The sequence below is a fragment of the Pinus tabuliformis genome, chromosome 2_1, assembly GCF_031772625.1.
Source record: "Pinus tabuliformis cultivar Carrire ecotype Pingquan chromosome 2_1, CPIR1, whole genome shotgun sequence".
Lineage (NCBI taxonomy): Eukaryota > Viridiplantae > Streptophyta > Pinopsida > Pinales > Pinaceae > Pinus > Pinus tabuliformis.
The window spans coordinates 54,616,186-54,639,488 of NC_142299.1; positions in this window are offsets into that span (position 1 = coordinate 54,616,186).

Below are 23,303 nucleotides of genomic sequence, written 5' to 3' on the forward strand. Positions count from 1 at the left end.
TCTAGGAGTTACGAGGACTTTTAAGCCTTCAAGTTGGCTTGGTACTTCCTCAGGAGGTTGGCCCCGAAGTCTACGGGACTTCTCAGTAACTCAGCCATGTTTATAATCTCAGGAGACTGGCCCCGAAGTCTACGGGACCGTCTTGGTAATTCAGCCACAGTTAAAGACTTTTAACTACTTCACACGCAAACAAAGTAAAATCTCAATGAAAAGCACCTAAAGTCTCTAAAGAACCAAAAAAATTTGAATCATACACCTAAAGAATCTAGGAGATCAAACACACACAAATAGTAACTTTCCGAACCGAAAACACTAGTTGGTGATGAAATCCAACGTCGCAGAGTTCAGTACAGAAATGGCGGTTGGAATAGTTACCCCGGCAACCTGCTTAATGAATAGACTGGCACAAGTTCCTCCACTTAACCATCTCGAGTGAAGTGAACCCCCCAGAAAATCCAAGTGAGTCTAGCCGACATCTACTCCAGGTACAGTGGGATCTTCCCACCACTGTCACCTTAGGAAGAGTCCTAAAGAATATGGCCACTAAGGTTACCAACTGAGACAAATACACCTGGGGGAACAATCTATGATCCGATACGCACGCAAGGGTAGAGTAGCAAGCTCAATCCCCTTGAAGGCTCTTTGACATAATCCAAGGTTTACCAACAAGTGACCCCAGGCTCCTCGACAATGGTTAATCCGAGGTTTACCGTTTGTAATACGTGAATATCTCGCGTCGTTCCCAATGAGGAAGGATTGATTCCCACACTGGTTTAGACACGATCTCATGCTTCTCCTTTAAGAGGAGCTTTCCCAGAGCATAAATGCAACAATTAGATTTCTTCCCTACCACAAGATACAACTACTTGTTTGTTTTTACTGTCTTGGAGAGTTAATTACTCTCCTACTCCAAGACACTAGCCTAAGCTAAGTTGGTGTATCAGAGCCCTAGAAATAAAAATGTTACTGGGTGAATTTTACTTTAAGCGTTAATTTTAGTGGTATTTGCTTAAGTCCAAAGGTGCGGAGATGAAACTCGTGGTATGAAGACTCGACTCAAAATCACTAAAAATGCACCTAAGATGATCCAAACAATCTTTTTTTCTTCGATGAACTTCTAAACTAAGAAAGAGTTTGAGAATGCAAATACTTTGTAAACACAAATATTTCTCAATTAAACAAATTAAAAGAAGAGCCTTTCCTTTCCAAAGCACTCAAAACGAGACAACTAATTATTTCACAAAAATTTCCCTTTTCGTTTCAAAGCACTCAATCACTACAAAAAACAAACTTTTTCAAAAGAGATTTATTTTTTTTATATTTTGTAAATAAAACACTCAAAACTAATAAAAATAACTAACTTTGAGAGCTACAAACTATAAAAACCTATTTGAAGTCAAAGCCTACTAAAAGTCTTTTTAGAGGATGTTTTACTCAGCTAGATGTAAGCTAAGGACTAATTCATGCAGAATCACAAATCAGTCAAGAACAACCAATTTTGTTTTATTTTTTTTTAAATGAAAATCCAAACTCTCAAACACAAGCTTTTCGAAGTTTTGAAATGAGAAAATACAAAGCGGATTCCTCAGCAAGGGGAGATTTCATACATGGTCAGACTCATAAGAAGGCTGGTAGACACTAAGGTAATCTAAAGTCCCTACAGCTTCTAAGCTCAGAGCCACTACACAACCAAAATGAAAAACAAACCCAACAAGCAAAACTCCTAGGAATTTCACCTAAAACCCTAACACTGACGAAATCAATCCAAGGAAAGCTTCTGACAAGTTATATGCAGGTCTGGGCAGTGGATAACAATTTCTAAAGACAAACTAAGCTGACTGACAGGAAATTTTAGGGTTTTCAAAATTTTGACAGGGTCCGCAGGTCCACAGTTGGCACAGGTGTGGTCCCGCTCTGTGCTAAAAGCCAAGCTGCGGGCAAGTACGCACTGTGTCAAACGACTAGGGTGCAGTCCTCCCCCAAAGCTATGAAAAACAAAAAAATAACCCTGGATCTACAAACTCTACCCAATTTTACACACAACAAGCCAAAAACATAAACAAAAATAGAGTTTCTCAGGTCAAAGTAAAAACAAGGAAAACAATCAAGTCCCCAGCGGAGTCGCCATTCTGTCAGACGGAATAAGTCGATCTTGTGAATAAGATAGACCTTCCTAGAATCTAAATAAGACCTTATGACAAGCAAACCAACCAAACATTATCTTTCTCTAAATATGCTTTGATAGACAATAGCAAACAAGTGTTTTTAGGGCCTACCTTAGGTCCAACGCTAGCTTGTGGATGCCCTCGCTCCTTCGATCCAAATGAGCTCCTTTTCGCGAATCTGCAAACACAAACAAGGCAAACAAATGAAATAGCACCTGAAAAGCCAATTGCATAAAACATATTTAACATGAAATTCAAGGAGTCCATGAAACAAATAACATAAGATACTTGTTGAGAAAAATGAGTTTGATTGTATTAATTCAAAAGAAGAAGAACCTTACAACCTTTTCCTTGACTCTATACAAGCTCCTCCCAGGGTCCAGCAAGAAGTCTCCTCTACTTTGACAAGTTTCACTCACTCCCCAATGAAACCAAAAAAGGTATGTGATCTCTCCTCTTTAGGCTTAACTAGGAAGTCTTGATTTCACCAACATTTACCCTAAAAAATGTTCAGCTTCTAACCTCTCTAGCAACCAGCCCAATGCATGTATTTATAGTGCAATGGAGGGAGGTTACTAGGTCCTCCTTCAAAGGGATAAAGCCCTCCTTCAAAGGGATAGCTCCTCTCATCAAGGGATTAGCTCCTTCTCTTTTGGGATGCATGAACCACCTCAGAGCGAACAATCCACGTCAAAATTCCTTCTAGAAACCTCTAGAATTAACCCAAAGTGAGTTTTTTAAGATAAAACTTGCGCCTTTTGACTTTCACAGGGGTCCGCACCTACACCGTTAGGGACAGAGCAGGCAGGTCCACAGTTTTTGTACACAGAAGGTGCGGGACCACAGGTGACCATGAGAGAAAGTGCGGAACCAGAGTTACATTGATTTTTAATGTCTTTCTCTCATTTCTAAAGCTTGATTTGGAGAGCTGAGGTCTGAGACTTGCTTAGGAGGACAGTACAAGTGATGATAGACCCATACTAACTACAAATAATCATGATGATGATATTTTTGTGTAATAGGAGTTGTATTTCTGAGTTTCTTATCTCCTTTTCAAAGGAACTCATGTATAAATATGAGTGATCTCTCTCTAATTGGGAGATCTGATATGAGGGGAATGTAATGTTAGGTTATGTTATGTAATGGAGAGGATTGTAAGTCAGTGTAATGTAATAGATTGAGACTTCTTTATTGTGAATGTGAGCTCACATGTGTTTTTCTTTTCTATTAGGTTAATTTGGCTTCAATTATGCATATATTGTGCATGTGCCTCATAAGTCTACGAAATCCTCGGGTTGACAATTAATGATTGGGAAATTATTAAACGAAAATAATTTCACCCAACATTTTGGCACCATTTTCGGGGAGGCACAATGAATTGAAGTTTAGTTTACTTTTTCGCAAAAGTGATTTCACTTCCTAGGTTTGATTTGATTGTCATTAAACTGCTTGCTTACTAGCTATCCCAATTTACCTGCTTGACAACTAAATCACTAGTTGTTATTTATTGCTTTCTAGATTATCATAGTTTTCTTGCTTGAAAAAAGCAAGTGTGTTTAAATTCTGCAAAGTATGATTTATGGTTTTCACAAGAATAGGTACATGCAACTAGTTTATTTTCATTTAGTTTTACATTCAGATTTTAGTTTTGGGCATTCCCACTAATCCATATGTATATCGCTAATCCATATGTGTATCAGTGAGATGATTCAATGATGAGTATACGTTTGGCACAACTTACTCAAGTCCTAGCAAAAGTGTAGAATTTCCTGCAAATTCTCTACAAATCTACCTCTGATATCTATGTAGAAAATCTGACTATAGATTAACTTGATAATGCAATATACCAAAGAAAAATTTTGTAATCTACTTCTACTATCAAACTTGCGAAAGCTTAAAGATCGAGTTGAATCAGAGATGAACACATATAACCATAAGAAGAAGAATAAATGCACATGAAACATAGAAAATACTTAGGGGAAAGCCTTAGCTAAAAACCTCACTATCTGTATTATTATACAAGGTGGAAATACATCAGAATTATACAAAGCCTTAGCTCTCACAGCTAGCCAGCTCTTAGTACAATCCTCCTGGATGCTCACAGGCAAACAAGGCTTCTCACAAACCTTCTCTTCAGCCCTCCAAGCCTCATATTTCCTTGTGCAGTTTCTCTGGGTGATCCTCCTATTACCAAGTGTAACACTTATCACTCACACTGATCTCACACCTTGTAAAATTGCGCAATCCTCAAGGAACCTTGTTCCTTCTGCATGGATGACTTTCCTTTATAGGAAAACACATGCAACTGATAATAACATGTCCCTATCTTTAATCTCAACTGGGTCTTTCTCAGAATAGACATGCATGAGTTAATGATGAGAGAATCTTAAGTTATCTAGAGTACACTAGTTGGATGCATGCATGCATTAACTGATTGTACTCACAGTTAGTTCCTCAAACTATTTGGAACTAATTTAATTGGACTTAACTCAGTTAACTGAGCTAACTAATTACAACTCAAATACAACTCATCCTTATCTCCTTAATTAAGGGATGATCTCCTCAATCAAAGGGATAATTGTTGCATGACTTCACAAAGACTTCTAGCTTGAATTTCTCCAACTAATTAACTCAAGATGAATTAATTAATTATTTTCCAAGCAGCTGGTGAGACTAAGTTCGAATTTTAATTCAAGGACAAAGTAAAATTGAAATATACTGAATGCTATTTTTAGCATTTCTTGTTGCTATTTTCAACAAAAAGCCAGGATCTCCTCTTCCCAAGAATAGAATATCTTGACGGCAGTCAAAAGCTTATCTACTCTTCCATAAGAAAACAAAGAATCAACCTTCGAAGAATGTTGTACATTTGATGATGAACAATTATTTGAACAGGAGATTAAGGGGGACAAAGAGGAGCTAGAGCACGATCTGAATCAGAGTAGAAATCACACCTATGAAAGCATTATCAAAAGGTGGTTTTGATGGTTTCAAGCAAGTACCAGGTTAGATCAATTTTATTTTTTCATTAAATCACAATCACAAAAACTAGATTCGATTATTCTTGTATATTTTCATTTTAAATTCGCAAAATTAGAATTGAATATATTTTTATTATTATTGCATGAATGGTTACATTAGAAATTTAATTACACATAATGGTTTGTAATTTCCAATTAGCATAGAGTAGGTAAGATGTTGTTTTTAGTTTCGAATAAGTATGCTCTCCTCCCGTGTCTTTGCATGATCTGAAATGGATACTAAATCAAGAAGAAAAGTTATTACAGACTCATGTGCAGGAAAATGCCTATACTAATTAGAGCAACGGATCAAAAAGATTGTGAATAATATAGACAATTAACAGTCAAAAAACATAACATACACACACATCAACACAGCCAAAATAATAAAGGAGTTCACCAGACTTCCTGGCTACGTCTCCTAGTCCAACTATTAGTGTCGACCTCTGTATTAAGTCTTTAAGAACATATTATTACAAGAGTGAGCTTGAAAACAGAGTCTCAACCAACAGTGACATCAAAGAGGGATCTACTCAAAAACCTCGAGTCTAAAAGAGTGCACAGACTCTCCCTCTGTCCTCTTCCTCTATTCAATCTGCCTCAATCTAACTGACTGACTGTCTTTCTATGACTATCTTCAACTAACTTCCCCTCTGACCGTCTCTGTTCTATCATTGGATGGATTTTTAAGCTTAACAGTGCTATTTGTTCATTTCCCTTTTCGGGCTCTCTGGCTTCCGTCCATTCCTCTTCTTTTCCGGGCTCTCTGGCTCCCGTCGAGCATTGAACACTCATTGTCGAAACGCTTGGGGCACAATGCAGCTAATAGGTGGAAAGACTAGCAGGCACGGGTGGAACTGGCCATTTGACCTTCCCCCAACACAAATCCTCAAAGTAAAGCATTTCGGTTCCTAAAGGAAATACACAGAAAAATAGGAAATCCTGACAAAAACACTTTATGCCAGAACTCAAATTATATAAATCTGCATCTATAAACCCTTTCGGGTCTGGATTTATCACATGTCACATTGGCCCTTTGTATTTGATTCGTCGATCATCGATCGGCTCTATTGGCCCATCGCATATCGCATGGTCGCGGGTCCTGGTCCCTTCCCTTTGGAAATCTGCGATGTGATAACTATCGTCGATCACTATCGCACATGGGCCATGGTCCATGGTCCATTCCCATATATTGTTGCGATGCGATAAAGTGCAATCGCATATCACTGAGTCTTCGGCCTGCGGTAAGTCCTCCCCTTTGGCATTATTGTGATGCGATACAGAACTTGCAAGCTCCATCGTTGATCTGTGCGCTTGATCCATGGTCCATAAATCATCGCTAATCGCAATTCGCTTGAGGCAAAGGTCAATACGCCGTTGGCTTTCTCCGATACGATTCAATCTCGTCTGTTGATCCCGTAGATCCAACGGCTCTGTGCTTCTTCGCTCCTAGGTGATTTTGGGTTTTCCGCCATTCTTTCAATTGCGCTATTAATTAATGAAGACATTAAACTTAGAGGTTTTGTATACAAGATCCATTTTGGATGACGCCTTCTCACTGAAAAGCTTTAGGAGCACCAAAAGTTGGTTTTAGCATTCGAGCAAGTGAGGATATTGCTCCTTCACCTGTCCAATTTCTATCGATCGTGCTTTTCTTGGATTTGAACCTTTGAGTTCCACTCTCAGGTACTCAACATCCCCTTGATGCATAGTTCTTACCTTCCTATCTAGAACTGTGTCCTCCTATAACTCATTGAGATACTCAGGTAACAAATCCCCAATAGAAGGCAACTAACTTTTCTCTTCAGGATTTTCAATCAATGAAGGTACATACAATCTCAAGTTTTATGCATTAACAATTGAATAGATCTGCATATAAGCCGGCAAATCAAGGCAAAAAGCATTTTCACCAATTTTATCAAGTATTTTGAAAGGTCCATACCTTATTGGTTTTAGCTTCTTACCTTCACCTTGCATTATGTATTTGCTGATGTACAGCCGGGCTTGATCACCAACTTGAAAACTATGTTCAACTCGATGCTTGTCATGTCTTGCCTTGTACTTGGCTTGACTTCTTTCCAGCTATTCCTGTACTGCCTGGTGAATTTCCTAGATTTGTTCAATGAACTTGGTTGCTTTCTCCACATCACTGTGTCCATTAACTACTATGTCTTTACCAAAGAAAAAATCCAAGGGAGACTTTGGTATAAAACCAAAACAAGTCTCAAAAGGAGATCTATAAGTAGAAGAGTGCTTGGCATGGTTGTAAGCATGTTGCACATAACACAAATGCTCATCCCAAAGCTTGGGATGCTCGCTGCAATAGCCTCTGAGCAACTGGATCACTATCATGTTGACCACTTCTATCTAACCATCTGTTGTGGATGAAATGTTGTGCTCTTCTTCAACCTGGTGTCCATTGACTCCCATAGATTTGACCAAAACTTCCCAACAAATCGAGAATCTCGATCAAATACAATAGAAGTGGGTAATCCAAAATGAACCCATACATTCTGAAAGAACAACTTTGCTTTTTGTTCAACTGTAACATGCTTGTTACATAGTATCAAAATACACATTTTACTAAACCTATCCACAAAAACATACAAATAATCATGACCTTTCCTAGATTTTGGCAATCCCCCAACAAAATCATGGAAACACTTTCCCAAGGACGAGAAGGAATTGGAAGTGGAGTGTACAAGCCTAATTTCCGATTATTGTGCTTGCTTATAGCACACATAGTACACCCTTTGATATATCTAGAAACTATCTCATGCATTCTTGGCCAATAACAGAACCTTTGCAATTCTGCAACTGTTTTGCTTACACCAAAATGACCTAATATGAGAGAAATATGTGCTTCTCGGATTATGTTAACTCTTTCGGTTTGTGGAATGCATAACTTTCCCAAATGACATAAGAGTTGGTCCTTTACATAATAATCCAATTCTTCTACTTTCTTGCCATGACTTAAAGTTGCATATACATATTTAAAATCTACATCTTGAGCATATTGTTCAATGTAATTTTCATGCATTACTGGGTTATGCTTAAGTATAGTAGACGCATTTATGATTGGTCTTGATAAAATGTCTGCAACGTTATTGTGTATGCCCTTCTTATATCTGATGACAAGATGAAATTTCTGCAGAAAACCCATCCACCTATAATGTCTTGATTGCTACAATTTAGTTTGTGAGTGCAAATATTGAAGTGGTTGATGATCTGTATGTATGATCTTTTCTTTACCCATTAGGTAATGTTTCCACTTTTTCACACTTTGTACTAATGCATACAATTCTTTATCATATGTGGGATAATTAACTACTGCGGAAGTAAATGTCTCAGAATGATAGCATATGGGTTTCCCGTGTTGCATCAACACTACTCCCATGGCATGGTCATTGGCAGATATCTGTCTCAATCTCAAATGGATGTTGAAGATCTAGCAGTGCTAGTACTGGTGTTGTACTGATTTTCTCTTTTAAGGTGTCAAAGGCTTTCTGTTGTTTGCCTCCCCACTTAAACACCTGTTTCAATCCTGTTAAAGCATGTAATGGAGCTATAATCAAAGAAAAGTTATCAATAAACTTTCTCCAGTATTGTGCTGCCCCTAGGAAACTCCTAACCTCTGTAGCAGATTTGGGTTTAGGCTAGTTCACAATGACTTCAACCTTAGAGGGATCTATCTTCAATTCACCACCCCCTACAATATAACCCAAATAATTTAAAGATGTTCTGCCAAATTCATATTTTGACAGTTTTACATAGAGATTTTCTCTTTTTAAAACATATAAAGTTTGCTTTACATGCTTTACATTGTCTTCCCATGTCTTACTAAAAACAAGAATGTCATCTAAATAAACAATTACAAAGTCATCAATAAATGGTCTGAGTACATCATTCATAACTCTCATAAATGTAGTAGGAGCATTAGTTAAGCCAAAAGACATAACCAACCATTCATATAGTCCTTGCTTTGTCTTGAAAGCAGTCTTCCATGCATCCTGTTTTGCAACTCTAACTTTATGATAACCACTTCGCAATTCTAACTTAGAAAAGTAAACTACTCCTTTCAATTGATCTAATAAATCATCAATACGAGGAAGAGGATAACGATTCTTGATCATTATTTTATTTAGCGCTCTATAATCACTGCAAATTCTCCCCGAACCATCTTTCTTTCTCACCAGCACGATTGGAGATCCACATGGTGATATGGTTGGTCGTATGAACCCTTTATCGAACAATTCTTGTACCTGCTTCTTTATCTTTGCATTCTCTAAAGCTGAAAACCTGTACATTCCAATGTTAGGTAATGGAGCATCTTGCTGCAAATAAATATCATGTACTATTTCTTGCTTGGGTGGCAGACCTTTTGGTTCTTGAAATAGAACATCATACTCTGAAATAACTTTAACAAAATCAATTTTCTGTTTAGAATCACAGCTTTCAAATGCATTCGATTTTTCAGGATCCTTTGCCTTTACAACCATTAGTAAAAATTGCTTACTTGAATTCACAATTGTTTTCATCTGCCCTGATTTTATGAGAGAATAGTTATCTTTGAGTTTATGAGCTCTTACAATGTATTCTATTCCATTTTTAGTGAGTTCAGCTCTATAGAAAATAGTTTTCTTATCATACAAGTATGGACTTCCCAAAACAATACCACATATATCCAATGGAACTATATCTAACTCAACCTCATCTACAAATGTTGATCCAATAGCAAACCTAAGTTTACATTGTCTCGTTACTTGTAGCTTTGTTTTATCACACACCCAACCTAATGGATATGGCTTCTCATGAGGTTTTGTTTGTAATCCCAACTTCTTTACAATTGTTTTAGAAATCAAATCTACTTGTGATCCACTATCAAACAAAGTATCAATCTTATTGTGCTTGGAAATGACTCTAATACAAAAAAGCTCATTTCTTTCCCTCTCATTATTTTCATTATCAACAGATTGTGCAGAATTACTTGTGGATGCTTCAGAATCTTTACCTTTAATACCTGTGGCTGTAACTGTTGTTTCATCGCCTGAATCTGATCCCAAGTCCTACTGAATAGCAACAACATTCTTTTTCTTCTTTCCACCAAACTTCTTAGGTTTCTGTTCTAGATGCAAAGACCAGCAGTGTGCCTCATCGTGTCCTTATTTCTTGCAATGAGTGCATGAAGGTTTATCCTTCTTTACAGTGTTTGCTTTCCTCTCCTTCCATTTCAATTTCTTCTTTTCCTTGCTCTTGCTTACAAAATATTTAGATGATCCCCCAACCTCTGGGTTTACATTCTTACCTCTAGCTTCTAGATGTGTGGCTTGAACTGATACATCATCTAAGCTAGTGGGATTAAACATGAGAATAATATGCTTTAAATAGCTATGAAGACCACCTATATACTTCAATAAGTCTCAGGTGAGTCTAATGATATACCTAGAGTTAAAGTTCTCTTTCTGAATTCCTGAGTCTAACTTTGTACACGTTGACCCATCAATTGACAAATATTTTGCCAACCCATCATTGCCTGTTGCATGTAAGCTAAAGGATAGAATTTCTTTTTGATAGCATAAACAAATTCATTCCAGGTAGAAATGATTTTACCATGTTTTTGCATATCAGCTTGTGTCTTACCTTCCCACCATACTAGTGCAGTTCCTCCAAGTCGAAGGCTAGCCAGATGAATCTTCTTCTTTTCTGAATCAACGTTTTGTACCTTGCAATATACATCATTCTGTCTTATCCAGTTATCTAGCTTTTCTACATTGAGTTCTCCATCATAAATTGGAAAATCAAACTTCATATCTAATTTGATTAAGGAAGTTTTCTTCTTCTTCGTAGAAGAGCTAGAAGACGATGATGACGATGATGATGAAGGAGGAGATGATGGATTCATTCCTCCTTTTCCTTTTCCTTCTGGAGAGGCAACTAGAAAAGGTTCCTCTGCTCCTTTGTTTGGTTTGGGTGTTGCAGTGCTTTCACCTCGACCCTTCTTAAACTCTAGATACATCTCTTCCACCATAGCTCGGATTGTCATAAAACTTTCTATAAATTGAGATTCTGATCCCAATGGAGCTTCTTCTACCATTCTCCTCTGAGAATAGACTCTTCCAATCTCTGGATTAGCCTCAACAAGTTCTCCTTCTCCTAGTCTGAGCTTTAATCTAGTTAGCATTCAAAATCCAGCACAAGATTGTCTAACCTTAACAAAACCAAAACCAAATGCTCTGATACCACTTGATCCGAAATGGATACTAAATCAAGAAGAAAAGGTATTACAGACTCATGTGCAGGAAAAAACCTATATTACTTAGTGCAACAGATAGAAAATATTGCAAATAATATAGACAATTAACAGTCAGAAAACATAACAGACAAACACATCAACACAACCAAAATAATAAAGGAGTTCACCAGACTTCCTGGTTATGTCTCCTGGTCTAGCTATCAGTGTCGACCTCTATATTAAGTCTTTAAGAACAGATTATTACAAGAGTGAGCTAAAAAACAGAGTCTCAACCAACAGTGACATTAAAGAGGGACCTGCTCAAAAACCTCGAGTCTAAAAGAGTGCACAGACTCTCCCTCTGTCCTGTTCCTCTATTCAATCTGCCTCAATCTGACTAACTGACTGTCTTCAACTGACTTCCCCTCTGACCGTCTCTGTTCTATCATTGGATGGCTTTTTAAGCTTAACAGTGTTGTCTGTTCATTTCCCTTTTCGAGCTCTCTCGCTTCCATCCATTCCTCTTCTTTCCTGGGTTCTCTAGCTCCCATAGAGCATTGAACACTCATTTTCGAAACGCTTGGGCACAAGGTAGCTAACAGGAAAAAAGACTAGCGAGCATGGATGGAACCAACCGTTTGGCCTTCCCCCGGCAAAAATCCTCAAAATAATGAATTTTCAGTTCCCAAAGGAGATACACAGAAACATAGGAAATCCCAACAAAAGCACTTTATGTCGGAACTCAAATTATATAAATCTGCATCTATAAACCCTTTCGGGTCCGGCTTTATCACATGTCACATTGGTCCTTTGTTGGGTGTGGAGCTTGATTATCTTCTGTATTCAAAGGTATCGCCACATTGGACCCCAGTTCAAAATGGGGCGGCAACACCACTCGTAAAATATTCGCTGAAGGGGGGGCCCAAGGGGGGTGGCTGCGACCTTTAGGGAGCCCCCCCCCCCCTGGCGGGGGGTTTCAGGGGTAATGCCCCCGAAGCTAAAAATAGATGTAAAATTGCCTTGTAAAAGTATAGTAATTTTTAGTCAATCTGGGTCGTTCATTAGGTGGATGATCTGACGGTAGAACTTATGTTTAGTTTAGGGTTTTTTTCCCTAGAAGGAAACCCCTCTCTTTGTATGAGGGCATTGTATTGCATTTGTGTAATATATGTGTATTCTCTGAGCGAGAATCAGAGAGGTGAGACTGTGAGAGAAAACAGAGGATATTACAGTGGATCTGCTATAGGTTGTGTCTCTTCATTTTGCTGGATAATAGAAAGGAAGGACTGGCTGTTCGAGGTGGATGTAGCCCAAACTGGGTGAACCACGTATATCCGTGTCTCTCTTGTTTTATGCATTTTCTGTGTTTATATTTCTGCAATATTTTATGTGTTCCATTGCTCCGTAATATACAATTTTCTAACACCCTTTGTATTTGATTCGCCGATCACCGATCGACGCTATTGGCCTATCGCATATCGCATGGTCGCGGGTCTTGGTCCCTTCCCTTTGGAAAACTACGATGTGATAACCATTTTCGATTGCTATTGCACATCGGCCCTTCGCAATGCCATGGGCCATGGTCCATTCCCATATATTATTGCGATGTGATAAAGCACAATCGCATATCGCTGAGTCTTTGGCCTGTGGTAAGCCCTCCCCTTTGGCATTATTGCGATGCGATATATAACTTGCAAGCTCCACCGTTGATCTGCGTGCTTGATCCACGGTCCATAAATCATCGCTGATCATAATTCACTTGAGGCAGAGGTTGATACGCCGCTGGCTTTCTCTGATGCGATTCAATCTCATCCGTTGATCCCGTAGATCCAACAACTCTGCGCTTCTTCGCTCCTCGCTGCATTTTGGTTTTCCGTCATTCTTTCATTTGTGCTATTAATTAATGAAGACATTAGACTTAGAGGTTTTGTATACAAGATCCATTTTGGATCATTGCACGATCTCTAGGGTCAGAAAGTACGATGTCTATAAACGTTTTTAGGAATGAATAAATCAAGGGTTTGCAATTTCTTAATCAGTTTCACCTGCAAATCAGTTTGTCTCCATTTGTTTTTTTTATTTTCATTTTTTCATCCTAAATCATTAAATTTTCCAATTTGTTTTAGAGATAGAATAAAATTTAAATTCTTTTAAAGATTTTAATTTTTATACAACATAAAAAAATAAAATAATAATAATAATAATTAAAAATTAGGAATAGAATTTAATTTCTTTTTAAATTTTAGTTTTTAAAAACAATACAAAATAGATTTTATTTTTAATTATAATTTTTAATAACAATACAAAACAAATCGGGTTTGAATAACATGTATATTGCTTCAAAAGGAGGGAGGGAAGAAATGATATTCAATAGTTAGGGTTAGGGTTTCCTGCAGGGTTTGCTTCTGGCAGACCTGAGACTTGGGTGGGGCGCAGGTAAACACTGCAGCCACCTGCTCTAGATCAGGACAAGGCAGAGTCATGGGCCGTTGGGGCAGGGGGACAAGCCTCGGGCTGGGTTAATAAAGAAATGACAGAACCGGCTGGGGGGGGAGAAATCCCCTCCTACAAAAATGTAACGACGGGCGAGGCAAGCAGGAATGGAACGACCAGATCCACAGGAAAATGAAGTAAGGACGCACCGGTCATGGGGGCTCGATGGCAAGCTGGGTTGGGAAGAAAATTTCTACCTCAAGCAACAAAAAAACCCAGGTTTGTAGTCCTAAATAACAAACTAGAAGAATACATAGGATATATGAAAGACCATGCTCTGATTTGCAAGTTTGTAGGGGCATGGCCATCAAAGAAAGAATTGGCAAAATGGATACAATAGAGATGTAAACCTAAAGGACATATTGACCTAAAATTAGGAGCTAAGGGTTTCTTCTCAGTCATTTTGTCTAACCTGGATGATAAGGAGAGGATTTTTGATGATGGACCCTATTTCTTCAACAACGTAGGTCTCTTTATGAGGCACTAGGAAGAATGCTACAACCCAGATAAAGAGAAAATGTTAGCGGCACCAATATGGGTCTGGTTGTTCAGACTCCCAATTGAGTTTTGGGATCCAAAAATCCTGGAAGGTATTGGGAACTTAATTGGGACCTTTTTCAAAGTAGCAGACACCACCAGGAAAGGCAGATATAGCTCCTACGCAAGGATCTATGTTTACATGAACATCACGGAACCGCTTCCTGATTGTATTGAGGTGGAATATCATGATGAGGTATGGCAGCAACCAGTGGAATACGAGCACATTCCATTTCGCTGCAGAAGATGTCATGAATATAGTCACCTCTTTAGATCTTGCCTCCTGAATGCAGCTGGGGCATCACTAGACACAAGGAAGGAGGAAGAATCGGGAAAGGATAGAGATGACGGTTTTTCAGAAGTGCATCACCAGAAAAAACCTAAAAAATGACCGACAAATCTTAAACCACCTTCCAAAGAATTAGCTCAGGTAAATCAAAATAAGTTTGCGGTTCTACAAGAAGAGGAAATGGAAGAAGACAGTGAAGACAGTGGCGAAGAATCAACGGAACCCAAAAAGATAGACAAAGGGAAAACTAAGGCACAAGCCAAGATAGGGTTGGAAAAGGAAGGGGAAAGGACATAAACCCAACAAGAGCAGATCCAAATGGAGATAGATCCCTAAAAAGACAATGGCAGTGAAGAAGAACAAGTCATGAAGAGACTACTACAAGAATGGAGACATCTAGATGAGAGGTTCATCCCAGAAGATCAGAAGCAATTATACAAAGACATGTTCCAACGATACAAGGAGAAACATGGGGCAATCATAGTTAGTCAACTAGAGCACCTAGGATCGCAAGAGGGACAAAGCACAGCAACAGGTACTACAGGGAAAGGGGGAAGAAAATGGGGAAGAAGACCCATGAGCGAATCCATTCAAATGGTAGGCAAAATGCTGGTGAATTTGGGAAGAGTCGTACCTCTATCAGAGGTATTCCAACAACCCCTCAAATTTTTGAAATGATAATTACAACTTGGAATATTAGAGGGTTGAATAATAAGGGGAAATAAAGATACCTGAAGAAGAGACTTAGGAGGGATACACCTAATATAATAATAATCCATGAAACAAAGATCAGTGAAAAGAAACTGAAAGACATTATGGGCAAATGTAAACTGCATTACAAGATAATAGGCCAGGATGCCATAGGAAGTGCTGGGGGCTTGGAAATACTCTAGAACCCTGAGGAGGTTCAATTTGAATATTGGGTAAGTTTACCTAGAATTCTATCCAGGAAATTCAGGAACAATGGATCCCAGGACTGAGTCCTCCTCACAGGAGTGTATGGACCACCTATACCCAGAGAACGCAGGACTTTCCTTCAAAACCTGGAAAAAACCCGGAGTCTTTTCCTAAACAACCCATGGATTGTAGGGGGAGACTTCAACATGATCACATCACTAAGTGAAAAAAGAGGAGGTCTCAGAAGGACAGATATGGATATGGAAGCTTTTGGGGATATGATCAATGAACAAAGGTTGGTGGATATCCCAACGATAAATGGGACTCACACATGGAACAATAGAAGAGGAGGCACCCAGCAAATCGCCTCGCAGTTGGATAGATTCCTTATATCAAAACAGGGAATAAACTGGGATATTTTCCTAGAAGCCATGATCCTCCCGGGAATGGATTCTAACCACTGGCCGATCAAACTCGAAATTGACCTCAAAGCTATCCCCAAAAAGCGCCCTTTTAGGTTTGAGGCCTTCTAGCTCAGAGCCCAGAAGTTCATGACGAAAGTAGAGGAATGGGGGAGACAAAGTCAGCAGAGGGGGAGGAGTAGAATAAAGACCTTCCAACTAAAATTAAAGGAAATAAAAGAGAAAATAAAAAAATGGAACAAAGAGGAATTCAGGAATATCTTCAAGGATCAGCAGCAATTAGCTCAAAGAATGAGGAGAATCCAACAATAAATCATAATAGCAGGTTGGAGCGAGGAACTAGCTAGAGAGGAAGGGGTTCTGATAAGTCAAATTGAAGAAAGAAGGAAACAAGAAGAGATTCTATGGAAACAAAAATCAAGAGTGATTTGGTTAAAAGAGGGAGAAAGGAATACAAATTTCTTCCATCAGGCTATGATCCAACAGAGACAGAGAAATAGAATCTTCTCTATAAAGAATGTAGAAGGAACTCTCTTAACTCAGCATGAGTAGATGGAACATACCCTAGTCAGCCACTTTAAAGACCTCCTCATGGAACCCCAAGAGGATCAACAAGAAGCTATTGGGAGAATCTGCAACAAGAGTTTAAGCATGATTACCAGAGATCAAAACCTAGCTCTAATGAGGGCAGCTACCATGGAGGAAGTTGAAGAGATCGTGAAAGGGATAAAGAAGAATAAAGCCCCAGGACTAGATGGTTTCACAGTGGAATTCTATCAAGCGGGTTGGAAATTCTTGGGGCAAGAAATTTTGGACGTGGTCAAGAATCTCGAAGAAACCAGAAGGTATGTCCTAGCTTTAACTCTACTCTTCTGTCTCTTATTCCTAAAACTGCTAAGTCTGAAGATCCCCAAGGTTTTAGACCTATTGCCCTTTGTAATGTGATCTATAAAATTATTGCAACTCTTTTGGCCAAAAGACTTAAGCCCATCCTCTCCAGTATTATTTCCCCTGAGAAAATAGGATTTGTGGAAGGTCATCAAATTCTTGATGGTTTGATAGCGTCACAAGAAGTGGTGCACTCTCGGAAATCCAAAAAAGAAGTAGGGATGATGATCAAACTGGAACTCTCTAAGGTTTATGATCGTCTGAAATGGGAATACCTTAAATTAGTGCTAGCTGCCTTTGGTTTCTGTAACAGATGGATTTCTTGGGTCTCGGATATGATCTCCACCCCGATTTTCTCCATTCTCTTAAATGGTATGCCAACCACCACCTTCTATGTCTCTAGAGGCTTAAGACAAGGGGATCCTCTATCTCCCTTCCTTTTCATCATTGCGGCAGAAGGGATGGGGAGATATATTGAAAAAGAATTGTAGGAAGGGAAAATAAAAGGGCTATGGGAATGATCTACTGATCACACACCAGCAATTTGTAGACGACATCATGCTGTTATGCGCAGTATCTCTCAGCGAAGTAAAAAGAATGAAAGGTATCCTGGATCTCTTCATGGAAGCATCGGGTACTCAAATCAACAAGGATAAATCTTGCACTTACTTCTTTAACACAACCGGAAATGTTAAAACTTATCTGACAAGAATCCTGGGATTTAGATCTGGCGACCTCCCCACCAAATATCTTGGCACCTCGCTAGCTATAAATCCTCTAAAGATGGCAAATTGGCAACAAACCATTGAGAAAATTACTGGAAGACTGGCAAACTGGTCGTTCAGAACCCTTAATCTAGCAGGAAGAGTAGTCTTGGTCAAGGCTGTCCTATAAGCCATTCCGATTTACCAACTCTCAGCAACGGCAACCCCTAAAGGAGCATGTGCCACAATGGTGGAGATTTTCAAAAAATTCCTCTGGGGAGGACCAAAGCAACAGAAGAAATGGGTTTTGATATCCTAGCAAGGTCTGACCAAGAGTAAAGATGAAGGGGGATTAGGATTGAGGTATCCCTACACTATGAACCAAATATTGGGGGCAAAGCTCTGGTGGAGATGGATGGCAGGAGGAGGAGACCTATGGAAAAGAATCTGGACGAAGAAATACAACATGCCAGTAAATACAGAAGAAATCTTAAGACACAGGGAAATTCCAAGGGGCTCTACAATTTGGAACCTGGCCAGTCAAAACAGAGACATAATATCCAAGCATGCCCTCTGGGAAATTAGGGATGGAAGATCAGCTAAATTCTGGGAAGAAGCTTGGCAACAGAGGGAGTAACTGAATGGTATACAGGGTCTAGGAAACACCTTCCAGATGGCTAAAGAGACGGTTTTAAATTATGTAAGAGAGTTCTGGAAAGAAGAACACATAGAGGAGTACTGGAGAATATGGAAAAACCTAGAAGAATGGGATTGAACAATAGATGGGGAACAAAGAGAGATGTATATAAAAGAAATGAAGACAAGGAAAATAGCTATTAGAACAGGCCCAGATATACTAAGATGGGGACATTCAACTAAAGGAACATTCACGATCAAAGAAGCCTATAACCTTACCATGGAGCAGGAACAAGATGACCTGAAACCCCTGTGGAAACAAATTTGGCAAGGAAATTGGTGGCCAAAAGTCGCCCACTTCCTTTGGCTAATGTGCGAGGGCCGAATTTTGACTTGGGACCAACTACAAAAATGTGGAATTCAGGGTCCACCCCGTTGCGATCTCTGTAAACAGGACCAGGAAACTACTGAACACCTTATGAATTCTTGTCATTTTTCCCAGCAACAATGGGAAGACATTCGGTGGGACTTTGGAAGGACAAACAGAGATCCCCAAAACATCAAAGAAACAATCAATCAATGGGGGTGCAGTCAATTCACCAGCCCAGTGGTGAATTGACTGATAAGAGGAGAGGACGGCTAGGATGGTTGACCACTGCCCACATGCTTGTACAACAGGGTGTGGTGGCATCCTACATGACCGTGGGAACACCTATGGAGAGAAGTGGCACAAGGCAGACGATTATGAGTAGAGAGGGTGGCAAGAACGGCGGTGGCAAAAGGATGGGATGTATGGTAGGTGGGAAGGGATATATGAGGGTGGTAAGAGTTGGGAGAGAGCATAGAATGCAGAGAAGGGAAGACGGGAGCAGGGCAGCGCAAACGTTGGGGACCTCTGTGACTGAGCATATTTCTGAGAGTTTGATAACGACGATATGGCTTGCCTAGGTAGAGGCAGGGGCCAAGGGGGTCGAGGGCACCCGAGCCAGATAGTAAAAAAGGAACCTACCACTTTGGAGACCGTAGAGCCCAGAAAGGGTAGGAAACCCATCAAGGTGGTGGTTAATGAGGCAACTAGAGCATACAAAGAAGGAACGGATGTCGGCATCTATAATTTGATTCAGGAGATGGAGGACAGCATCATGGAGGAAGACTCAGAACTGGAAGTGGAAGAATGGGGGGACCTCGTCCCCGACCCAGGGCATACTAGGGGCAGGATGTCTCTATTCAAACAAACCTTGCACATATACTGGGTCATGAAGCACCTGCTTTCCAGAGCTCTAGAACAGGTGGCGGGGGAGATGGCAGAAATTACCCAAGGCATGCCCAACCTCAAAAAGGATATGAAGAATCTGCAAATTATGATGTTTATGCAAGATAGCAAGCTAGATAGGATCCCTCAACAAATGATGGAGCTGTCTCCAGCGTCGGGTGACTCTGCTGCAGCACCGGCTATCGTGGATTCCGAATAGGATGATAGAAAGGAATAGTATTTTACTTTCCAGGTTTTACCAGACTTTTTAGTGATAGCCTTTACTTTTCTTGTCTTTGTATGTCAGTTCAGACCTTAAACTGTGTATCTAGTTGTGAAGTGTATTTAGCTTGGGTTGAAAGACTTGTCAAATTCTGCTACTGGATGGTTTATAACAGACTTAGGTGGCCAACAGACTTGGTTTCCCATGTGGGCAAGTTGAGGCCACCAAGATTTGTATATGGAACAACTTGCTTTTATAAATAGAAAAAAAAGGAACTACAGTAGCTTACAAAAAAAAACAATACAAAACAAATCTCTCTCTCTCTATATATATATATATATCAAGAAAAAATAAAAAAGTGTATTTTCGACAGTCTGATGGTGCATCTGGGTTCAACAAGAAGGTATTGGTGCTAGCCATAGAAATGATTCGACTAACACCATGCCTAGCTTTTCGCCAAGTATCTCGACCACACTCCAAATCACACCCATCTATCCATGAGCGCAAGTCTTCCATAGGGATTTTGCCAAGTCTATAAGCAGGCCACCTCACACTTGTTCTTCACTTCGACCACTTCATTCCCTTATGCTTCTGTAATGTTTCGCTCAGCGTCCACCATTCATTCGAAGATTTCATATGAGAGGAATGTAATGTTAGGTTATGTTATGTAATGGAGAGGATTGCAAGTCAGTGTAATGTAATAGATTGAGATTTCTTTATTGTGAATGTGAGCTCGCATATGTTTGTTTTTGCTATTTGTTATTTTGTTGTTTTTCATATGTTTTTTTTCTTTTATTCAATTTCATATTTCTAGATTAATTTAATTTATGCAATTCAATTTCAGTTGTGTGCTTCAATTTCAAACATTAGATTAGGTTAATTTGGCTTCAATTCTGCATATATTGTGCATGTGCCTCGTAAGTCTACGAAATCCTCGGGTTGACAATTAATGATTGGGAAATTATTAAACGACAATACTTTCTCCCAATAGTGCCTAATCAACTACAAACCAATAGCCAAGGCATTAGAACTATAACACGAACACTGGTATACCATCAACCAATAGTTGGCAGTGCGTCACTATTGGAGGTTTAAGGACATGGAAATATTGGGAAAATGACAACAAAAACATTGTACAATCTTCTCTCTTGAATCAATATTATAATGCTTTTAAGTTGTAAGGCCATTGAAAAATTGCCAAAATGATTATGCCCACATCAATTGGTTGTTGATATAGAATCATTATTTGAGTATAAACACCATTTGAGGAGAATGTAATAAACACCACAGGGTTCCTTTAGATGTTAGTTAGTTCTTGAACAAGTGTCAAAATTCTGACATTCATAAGGGTAACAAAAACTATTTAAATATGTTACATGACACTCTAAATGCATGAAAAATCCAATTATGGATTAATATTACTAACTTAATGTCTGAACTACAATGATATAATTGCAACAATAGCATTATTTTTCTTCCAATATTGTTGTGACAACAATTACATTGATACAACATCATAATTTATACCCAAATCTAGTAACAACAACATGAATCAAATTTCACGAACAAAGAGAAAACATAAATCCAACAATTTAATGTCTAATGTGAAATATTTTATTCCAATGGTCAAGTAGAAACCATTAACATAAGTTATAAAAGGTATTATTCTTCTAACCATGTTTATAAAAGATTAAATAATTGTCATGGTCCATGGGAACTAATTGCCACAATGGCAATCATGTTGCATTACAAACAAAAATAAAATCAATTTCGCCTACAATTAGTTTTGGTTATCATAATTCATAATTCAATATAATTTTTTTTAAACAATATGGAAGTCTTAGATGTTTTGTAAATGTTTTTATCCAACCATAATACAAGTATTAGAATAGCAGGAAACTAATTGCTTGTTGATATAATACAATGAGAGCAAGTACATTTATGGTAGCCATGTCATTGAAAGGAATGGTAGGCTAGAAATATATTTTGATTAGAAGACATGGAAGATCACAAAGTAAATGTAGTTTTGTTCATATTTATTATCCACGATATTTACATTAGCCACATTTAAATTTTATGATTGATGTTGTCCATTTATGATTTGAAATTGATGAAAACCAGTATTAACAGAAGGTCAATCCTTCATTTCTTTTCAAAAATGACATGCTATTTTCAAATTTCTCCATGTTTCTAGACAATTAATCTTTACTTATGAATTAAACATTCAACATCTTTAGTCTTTTGGGCTTATAAATTGTGTTGGGTCTATATTAGAAAATAGAGGTAATCATGGCTAATATCAAGAAATATAATATTAAAACTTGTTGGTTTTATGGTAAAAATATTTCACATTATATTATCAAGCTTTTTCTTTTTCACAACATAGAAAATGTGAATTTATCTCATTCAATTTCTTTAAAATATTGATTTGTTGAACTTCATGATGTTAGGATTTATAGTTAAGGATACAATGTAAAATTAATTTAATGACTCCATTCACAGGAAAGATAGATCGAATATATCTCAAATTCAATGAATTAGGGTTTAGTGTTGAGGTTACCCTAACAAATAATGTTGTTGGTTCCATTCATGTGAGAGGTGAATTTAGTTATTACACATCAAATTTGTGAAAATACCAAGTTTTGCAATGTTTGGTCAAAATTTACATATAACACATGTTTTTTAAGAACATATTTCTTTCAATTTCTAGGTTACTATGATTCATTGTTTCTTTCTATAGTTAAAAATGTTTATTTCTATAGTTATAGTTTTATATGTACAATATATTAGATAGTAATGATTTTAAAAATAAGGTATTTTTTGTTTTTTGTTTTTTTTGTTTTGTTTTTGTTTTTAATAAAACCATGATGCTTTCACCATGCTCTTAATTGGGAACTTATTACACTTCATATTCTACACTAAAGCAATTAAAATCTATGAAACCTAAAGTCAATCCTTTCTCTTCATCTCAACTTAAACTCAAGACCAAATGTGGAGTTATGGAAGTTTATGATTTATGTTTTAGTATTTTTACCTAAGAAAATAAAGTTTTCTTCTTTAGCTATTTTAAATTATATTACTCATAATTTAAGGCTTATGCACCTTAGATTTGGTGTTTGTCTCAAACTACCCACTGCTATAACATAAAATGTGGATTACATGTATTTTTTTCACTAATAGATCTTTCTTCCTAGGAACTATATTCACATCATTAATCTTACAACTTCCTAATTGTTATGACCCCCACAGGGCCATATTTTCCATATGAAAACTTAAATAAAGTGATTCATTTGAAGCACTATCTATAAATATTTTTACTCAAGATTAATGAAAATAATTTATTGATAATGCATGACCATAAATTAATATCATTTTATGTTAATATCATATACACATCCAAATGGATTGCCATTACTATGAGCCAATATATATATTATTTCTAGAGCAATCAACCATCCTATAGATATCAAATATTTGGAAGAGAAAACAATTTATAGAGAGAAAAAAAGTAAAGAAAAAATTGCAATTCCTAGGATTTAATCTTT